The following is a 9,678-nucleotide window of genomic DNA, read 5'->3' on the forward strand; positions in this document are numbered from 1 at the left end:
TATACTTTCCCTAATGCAATGATAAGCTATGTATAACCTACAGTCGCCATGACGACATAGACCGATGTAGCAACAGTTAGACCATTTCATTGACAATGTTTTCCATAATTCTCGGGACCAATCACATACGTGACAGTGAGCTACTTGGTGCAGACATAAAACTCCATTTTTGCATTCGCGGAGACATGGTTCATGCCTAGTCATGGTGGAAAGACCTGGAGTTGCAGCTCTGTGCGTCATCTTTCTTCTTCTTTTCATATTTCATTGCCAAGGTCAGTACTAATATCAGCGATATATTGCATTTTCATAAGTTAAAATAAGAGGCCTGTTTTGAAAATCGGAAACTGAAATTGATGAAACTATCAAGGTAATGTTAAAAGTATTTTTATCTCTGTCTAGATTGTTGTCACGTTTTCTTGAATCAAAGACAAACACTTTGCAATTCATGATGAAGGAGATTTAAGGTGAATGAAAATGTGCTTGCTTTACCCAATGTATTCACTGTGTTATCCATCTGACTCACGCAATTCCATGTTAAGCAATTTGGCTGTTTTCACAGATGTCGAATAATTTGTCAGTATTCTGCCATCAATATCGAACAAATGTTCTATCTCTGTGCGAATGACTTTTTTATCATCTTTAAACAAGAAAAGAATAGGCCATTCTTGTTGAACAATATTCCTGCCCTTTACATTTTATGACCATACATATTATGACAACGAGATTAGCATCGTTAAAGTGAAATGTGTTTTCATCGCGATGTGTAATCCAATTTTTTGATTTGATAAATAATATAAATTGAATGTTGGATTCGCTTTGCTATATCAGTCCAGTCTCTTAATTTATTAGGCTTAACGCAAAAGTCAGCAACTCCTGTCTCGCCTAAACCACTGCAATCGCTCCACATTGTACCTGAGGACAAATATGCCTTCAAAGGTGAAACCGTGGTGCTACCATGCACTGTGGATAACAAAGTTGGCGTTCTTCACTGGAAAAAGAATGGTTTAAAGCTTTCCACTGATGACACTGTTAAAAGGTTCGACACATGGAAGACAAGGTTTGACATTGTTGGTAACCATTCCATTGGTGTGTTCGATTTACAAATTTCCCGAGTCGGCCTGCTCGACACCGGGTCGTACTACTGCATTGAGATGGGCGTTGGTGAAGACAGCAGGAAAATATCTGAACCAGTTAACCTCTACATTTCTAAAGGTAGTGTGTTTGTTTATAATTTACAATTGGTTCTCACAATTGTTATGTCAGGATAAAGAAGATAAAGTCAGTGATTTTAAAAAAAACAAATTTATGAATGCTTAAAACTAAATACAGCGGAAATAAACAATATAAAATTAAACCGGCCTAAAATCATTTCCATTGAAGGAAATAGTGTCATGACCAGGTCCAGGGGAATTTGTGATTTACAAATATAAGTAGGACCATCCTGAACTAAAGGTTACGAAAAAATGCAAACATAGTAATGCTTAACTTGGATCGTACAGGAAACTACCTTGAGAGAAATTGCTTTAAGGGGTCGCTGCACCCAACACAGCATATTTTGCTCAAAAATCACGTTTTTCCGAATATTCATTCAATTTTAATTAAAAATTTTAACCCAAGATTAAAATGTTGGTGTTGTTCACATTTTAGCTTTTAAAATTGGTTTTTATGATTTTACGTGGGTTGACATATCAAAAAATTATAAAACATTCTTTCAAATTTCAAAATATGATTTTTCAAGAAGTACTTTCAAATACAGGAAAATTGTGAAAAGTCATTTTTTCTGTAGCCTCGTTAATAGGCTGTAAAAATTCCATGTGCATATCTCATTTCATAGGTTGGATTCAGTTGGCATAAAATTATGTAGGAAAACTTACTCTGTCAAAAATGTTGAAAACAAGCCATATTTGCACCCCTCTTTTGAAGTCATAGAGCAGTCTTTTTGGTTACTCTCACTTTTGACACCTCTTTGACACTCAAAGAATCTGAAAATGCATTTACAATAGCAGTCACCCGTTATAAATGCAAGCACTGCCTTGCCAAACTTCCCTGAAAAACAGCACAAAATGACTTTCCCTTTTCAAACATGTATTAAAAGCTAGGGGACCTCTACCATGGTAAATACACTAAGGACTCCCAACTTCTTCTTATTTGGTCAGTTTTTCAGAAGTTTCAACAGGCTATAACTCTGCCATGCCTTTGAGCCCAAATGTCTAGTATTTTTATTCCACAGAGAATGTTGACTACTTTTATATGTTAATAGTTTTATTGAAGTTTATAACTTACGCCCTAGCCTTTTAATCTTTTTGGGGAAAAGCTGTCATGTTTGTTTTCATTCACTTCAATTAATGAGCGAATGACAATTGAGTTACATCGTTCGCAAGGACAAGCTTATAGTTCACATCGGAATTGCTTGTAACGACACTTGAGAAAAAGGCTTGAGCCTGTTTGATGCCATAGTCGTATACACCCTACATAAATAATCGTGAGTTGAGTCTTTTGTATTTAAGTAAGCTTATTACTGAATGAAGTATCAAAGGAACTTCAAACCTTGTTCCATTGTGTAAGACCTATACATGCTGAGGACTGTTAGTGACAATGATCATCTTAAAAACTCTGGGTACATTGATAGCATCTTTATTTGAGACTTTTCAGTTAAAGAAGTCTTTAGTAATTGTATTTTTATTCAACTTTGAGTTTAGTGATTGTTTCAAAGCATCAATTGTTCACATTCGGTAAGCCCAGGCTGTGTTATGCAAATTAGATCTTGTAAGCAAAATTAAACGTTTATCAGAGGGCATTTACTGGGATGACTCCCATTAAACCCCTCTCCAAGTTGACCTTTGACCAGTGAGTCGTCGCAGATAATGTTGTTCTCACTTCCTGTATCCTTTGTCTGATTTATTTCGGTTAATCGTTTCCAGAGAATTAGTTATTCTCAATCTGGAAGACATGAACTACTCCAAGAGATGCAAGTGAAGAATATCAAGCACCGGCATTCCTTTGTTCTTAAAAGATGATGTATAAGCGTGTAAACATGATTTCGTATTTTAGTTTCTGTTTTGCCGCGAGAAAACTTACATCATGATTTAAAAAAATAAAAGTCTCAATAGAAATGAGGTTTCATTAATACAAAAGGGAATAAAAACAGTCACATTCCGCTGGTCCACAATTCTATTATTCTTTCTCTCACACCCGGGCATTCTGAACTGCGGCATGAATGGCAGAGTTCTTACCAGCACGTATATATACTGCAATGGTTCTACTCCGGAATAAAAAGGACGCAATGTGTTCTACGGACTCAATACGCCAAAATAATCATGTGATGCTGGTACGAACAAGCCCACATGTGTACTAACGCGAATGGAAAACACGTATGTCTATGGGCGTTTGCGCACATGGCCTTGTTTGTACAGCCGTCGATTCGAATTCCGGGTTTGGCCTATTATGGAGTGCATATTCAAAGTGAGGCGGAGAATGACGATGGTACGTTGCTATGACTGGCGTGTACATGAACACGGTGGCCGGGATGGAACGTGCACGCGACGGCAGCCATGCACGCGAGCGCCTCTGAACTGTCTTTGGCTGCATGTGGTGTCCCACCTCAGAAATATTAAATATACAAGGGTACGCTCATGTGAGCATGGAACCTGACGATGTTCGTTACAAAAGGGGGAACAGGGGGACAGATACTTTTACCCTCTAAAACGTCCGCAAAAGGTAAACAATTTTTTTGTTTTGCAATGTAACACGCCGACGATAGAACGTAAAATATACAATAAAAACAAAGTTAAAATGTGGAAATGTAAACCTTTACTGCCTGGCTTGTTCACGTCCAGTACGACCAAACAGTGTAAATAAGAAATGCACATTTGAAAATAAAATTAAGGTTCTCTAGAAAGGTTTTCACTAAAACTGAAAAAAATCTTCCTTGAAATATTATATTGGAAGGTTTTTACTACAAAGATAAATAAAAAACTATATCCTCTCTTCTTCGCATGACGAGACCACACAGCAGCACTTGCTATATAAGCATATTTTGCGACATTCGAACATCCAAAGTCGCTACCGCTTAATGGCAATTTGTAATTGCATTTATTCTCGGTCATGTCATGTCCGTCATTTTCATCACGTGATGTTTGCTACGATGCTATTTCAAATTTCAAACGTCGTTTTCGCGACGGAATTGGACTCACTTCATCGGTAAATAATATTGTCCAGAAATGATGTGCCCACCCTTATGTATATATCATTATGTGAAATGGCACAGCGCAGGTCGCGCGAGTCTACGTACACGTACATATGCGTGCGTTGATCCACCGTAGTGTTTAGCATCGAAAGAATGCGGTCGACGTGGTCTCTTGATCTGTTTTTGTAGGTAAGTTTGCATTTCAAACTGAATTGCGTTCTGTTATAAATTTCTTACACAGTTATCATCAAAGTTATCATCAAAGTTTGTATTTACATATAAGCTGCTTAGTTTATTCAGACTACCAATTCAGAACAACAGATTGCCTGTGTATCAAGGTGCCATGGAGGAGCTGGAAGAGCGCTATGGTGATCCACACTATATATCAAACGCCTACCCGAGGAAGGTTTAGACTGTCCTCCAATAAAGGCAGACAAATAAAGCGTTATCTCATAAGACAAAGTCACAATCTTCTCGAATCGATGTAAGAAAATAACGTCCCCGTTGTCTTAATGGGCTAGTCTCCATAATCTGGTGAAAAAGAAGAAAGCCACATATAAAGGGGAACAATATTTCGCCACAGTGTTACCAGCATCAATAAGAAGACAAACCAAGGGAGCAAGAAGAGCAAAACTTCGATCTCCAAACCACACAAGGCTTAGCAGAGACCGTGCCTGTACTGCCAAAATAGCGATCTTTTTTTTTCGAAAGTTGTGAATGATTGATTGCAGCCAGTCAAGATGACACTGTTAAGTTCCTGAGCAACAAAAGTGTCTGTCACTCACCAGTGCCAACAATCATACTCCAAGAAACCCACAAAGGAGTCAGAGACCTTGAAGGAACTCGATGCTGGCAAAGCTAAGAGAGAAATATTGGATTCTACAGGCGCCTACAGCAATCCGCAACGTCGAAGCCAGATGTGTCATCTGTCGAAAATATAGAGCGAAAGTTTGTGAGCAGAAAATGTCAGACGTACCCGAGGACAACGTTACCCCTGAAGAGCCACTTTGCACTTGCACATGTGTATATTACTTCGGACTAATGCAGGTCAAATGTGTCTGTAGTGTGTAACTGAGCAGAGGTATGGAGTGATCTTCACATGCATGGCAACTTGTGCGGTATTTAAAGATCCTGATGCTGTTAAGTGTTTGAATGATATCCATGACAAATATGTTGTCGTTCCTGCTGATAAAGCTGCCAATAACATTGTATTTGTCTGTAAGAAGTATTATTTTGAATGTCTTATAGACGAACTTGGTGTAACTAAGACCTCCACCAACTCCACTTACAGACAATCAATGTTCAGCAAATCTGAAATTTTGGCAAACCATAAGTCATTCATGGATAATTTTAATGTTACAATAAAGGATGACCATAATAAGTTGCCTAGCTTATACTGGATACCAAAGCTCCACAAAACACCTTACAAAGCTAGGTTTATCGCAGGATCTTCAAAATGTTCAACTACAGAGTTATCGAAGATACTGACTTCTGTTCTCTGTACTGTTAAACGGGGACTTCAAGCATACTGTGATGTTGTCTTTTCTCGAAGTGGTATAAATCAAATGTGGATATTAAAAAATTCGAAGGAACTCTTGGAAAATTTGAAATCAAGATCTGTTTCAAAAATAACATCTATTAAAACTTTCGATTTTTCCACATTGTATACCACAATACCACATAATAAATTGAAAGAACGCTTGAAAAGCATCATCAACCAAGCATTTTTCTACAAAAACGGTTCAAGCCGTTACAAATATGTGGTATTTGGGTATAATTCTACATATTTTGTTAAAATACTACTAACGCTAAAGTGTTTTATACCGAGAAAGACATTACCAGTATGCTTGATTTCCTCATCGACAACATATTTGTAGAATTTGGAGGTCACATTTTCCAACAGTGTATAAGAATTCCTATGGGCACTAACTATGCTCCCTTGCTTGCAGACTTATTTCTGTTCTCATATGAGGCAGAATTTATCCAGAACTTAATTAAACAGAAAAAGGTCTCTGTAGCTCGAACTTTCAATCTAACATATAGATACATAGACGATGTTATTTCTATGAATAACTCTGAATTCAGTAAATATCTCGCTATGATTTATCCTCCAGAATTGGAGATTAAAGAAACTACAGAAACGACCTTTTCTGCTTCATGTCTGGACATTTTACTTGAATTTGACTCTAATGGTCACCTTTCTACTAGGCTATATGACAAGAGAGATGATTTCAACTTTAGTATCATCAATTTTCCACACCTCATAAGTAATATTCCACTCTCACCAGCTTATGGGGTATACATTTCCCAGCTTATTCGATATGCTAGAGCATGCAGTTCATATGGTGATTTTGTAGAGAGACATGGCCATCTCTCTTACAAACTATTAAATCAAGGTTACACCAGAGCAAGACTTTTCTCTACATTCAAACGCTTTTTTGGCAGGTATCGTAAGCTGGTAGATAAATACAATATCTCTCTTCGACAAATGATCACTGATGGCATCGGTGACATTGGGCCTTAGTTAGTGACCACTACCTATCTGACTTATAGATTGATATATGGCGGGTGCCACATGTGGGGCAGGATGCGCTTACTATTTTCGAAACACCTGACATCACTTCTTGGTCTTCTGGCCAGAGGTCCATATATCTTTCTTTCATGAATGTGACTTTGTTTGTGTGCCGTCTATTTGCTGTCTGTTCTGTGCTGTTTTGTGTCTATGTTTACAACTATTGTCTTCCGAATTCCGACCTACTGTCATTGGATTATGGATTGGTGTGATTGCGATTATTTTAGAGTAGCCTGCTAATGAGATACAGATTCGTGCATCAACACCATTAGAAGATTTATGAAGAGGCCAAGTTAGATCCATGAGATCAGACATCGGGACCGCTCGAACTTCATCGAAGCCGACAAAGAGCTGAAGTAAAGTGTTAGGAAATGGAACCAAGAGAAGATAGCCAAAACTCTCCATCAACAAGACATCATATGGCAATTCAACCCTCTGCAGGTTCCCATTTTGGAGAAGTACGGGAGTGTCACATCCGGGCCATAAGGAAAATTGTCTTTTCCCAGCTCAAAGAACAACCACTTCGTATGAGAGACGAAACACTCCAAACACTCTTCTGTGAAGGCCATTGATGTTGGAGACTGCAGGTTTTCTTTATTTTCAAAAAGTGGGTATTTCTCCTGAAGAATTCCACATACCAATGAATGTTAACGGATCTAACTGATTTGATTGCTCTATTGAATAATCAAATAATTTCCTTCCCAAGCAAGGGACCACCGTCCTGTACACATCACACAGCGTCCAGAAGAGACCTTTCCCGAGGAACCATCATTGGAGGGGTAGCAAACAAGTCATGCTGGCATTTGTGACTCTGCACTGACAGAATCAACAGACCTTTGTTTTTCAAGGGTCTTTGAGTCAACTTCTTGCCAATACCAATAGATTCAATATCTCCTTAGGCCCTATATCGACATAGACAACCGGCCTCCGCTTCAGCCATTGTAAGTGCATCTAAAAATTTTGCCTCGTGCTTTCATAATCGCCCTAAAGCGTTTGGCTAGTGGCTTGGTTGGGGAAAGCATAATACATGGTACTGGGCACAGTGGCGACGTAATTGGTGTTTTCGCGGGAAACTGTGTTGACAGTCTACCTCAGCGTGGTGCACTAGTCGATTGCAACTCTTTTGCTGGTTCCATCTTTCAATCTGACCCACCAATGTTTATTTTACCGACATTTTGTGTTTGCTTTCTTGCATTTTTAGGCTGAATCAGTCAGCAGAGAATCAGGGCAGAGACACATACCTTCCTGACCACTTGCCCGTGAGAAGCCATGTCGACACAATGTTACTGTTGCAAACTTTAACATGCACCAAATAAGTTTGCGTACGTATTCAAATACTATAAATGACGTTTCAATTTCTGTGCTTCAGTCTCGCAACAGTGCCGACCAAAACATCAATTTATTCGGTAACAAAATCCAGTTACTCAAATCAAAGTCATCCCCGTGTTCCTGTTGATGGTCAAATGTGCGAATAGAAACATCACGAATTTTTCCATAAACTTAAATCACCGAAATACGAAGGTCAATTCTGACCTACTTTGTAACTTTAAGACAGAACTGAAAGTATTCATAGCTCTTCACTCTTACATTTTAACATCACCAAGTAATATAATGGTACGTCCCTTAGCCAACCATATAAATGAGTGTAGAGTATATTTGTGCGTGCTTGTTTGGTCTCTAAATGCGTTTAATTGCGAGTTTATCTATATTTTACAGCATCGTTATGTTACACTGACTTAGGTTTATACCACTGTAGTTGTAAGAATGTAAATCGCAGAAGACACGACAGAGAATGTGAGTATACGAGTTTAACGGAATACAATTATTCGGGAAATAATACTATTTGAATTACTTTGGGATAATCGAATATCGAAGTAATGTTGGTTTAATCTTCAAGTTTAAGCTCATCAATTTTTCTTTTTTGCTATATGCATGTTCAACGTTATCAGCAAAATCTATTCATTATGTATAATTTATTTATTTATTCATTTGTCCGCACGCAAATACACAACGACGGGTACACACCGGACAACGACACAATAAAGAAGCTCTTTCAAAAAGTTACTCGAGTTCCGGCACATTGAATCGTGGCATGATTGTAATGATAGTGAAAGTCCACAAATTCACCTGAATGTCTGTGATTACCCAAGTTAGTGATGTTTGTATTTTCATTTTATCTTCAGAATTGTTTAAAAATACACATGATATTGAGTCCAGGTCATTTATAATGAGAATCTTGGAAAAAAAAGACTCGTATTGATGCCTTTTTGTATCATGATCGGTCTTCTCATCTTAATCAAATGATAATGAAGACGTGATGGTAAAAAGAGTAAATTGACTGAACGAATAAAGAGTACAGGTTACTGCTAAGCACAGACAAACAGTCGCGATATCTGTGTGATAATCGATAGCTTGGTGAAATAATCCCGTGACACTTTAACGTTTTGACATTATCAAAAAACTACCCCTGATTAAACCGAATTCCTTTTTATTCTTTACCTGTATTGACCTAACCTTCCCCTGCGCTTCAAATCACTGTAACTTTTTATATCGGCAGTTGGCTCATACGAAAAAAATGATTACCATATATTTTGTTGCCAGTTAGTGTCACAGTGGTTTGGGACGGCATAAAGGGACTACGTTTGACCTGCAGATTAAGAATTTTACCGTGAAATATCTATCGTGATACGTTTATATTTAACGTTATAAGGATATCGCAATACGGGCATGGGTATATGATGAAATGTACAACCTCGGTATGGTTGAAAATTACAAGAGAAAAAATAACTTTCCTGTATTTCAGAAACGCTGAACTAAGATGAATGTTGTCCAGTCTTTTGAAGCATTCACTGTATGAAAAATTTGAAATAGTATTGAGTTATGCAATAATATAAGAAAAAATTCTCCAACATTACATGTA

The 9,678-nt window shown here is 37.8% G+C and overlaps 1 long non-coding RNA gene across 1 annotated transcript in view; it reads left to right on the forward strand.

The window, feature by feature from the left end:
• Positions 1 to 204: 204 nt before the first annotated feature.
• The window catches only part of LOC139125072 (uncharacterized), a 9,869-nt gene continuing 395 nt past the window's right edge, over positions 205 to 9,678 (forward strand). Inside the window, exons 1-2 of the long non-coding RNA XR_011550147.1 lie at positions 205 to 272; positions 8,475 to 8,552. This is a non-coding gene — a long non-coding RNA (uncharacterized lncRNA). The remainder of the gene's footprint in view (positions 273 to 8,474; positions 8,553 to 9,678) is intronic.

This window comes from Ptychodera flava, chromosome 3 (assembly GCF_041260155.1).
Source record: "Ptychodera flava strain L36383 chromosome 3, AS_Pfla_20210202, whole genome shotgun sequence".
NCBI classification, from domain to species: Eukaryota; Metazoa; Hemichordata; class Enteropneusta; family Ptychoderidae; genus Ptychodera; species Ptychodera flava.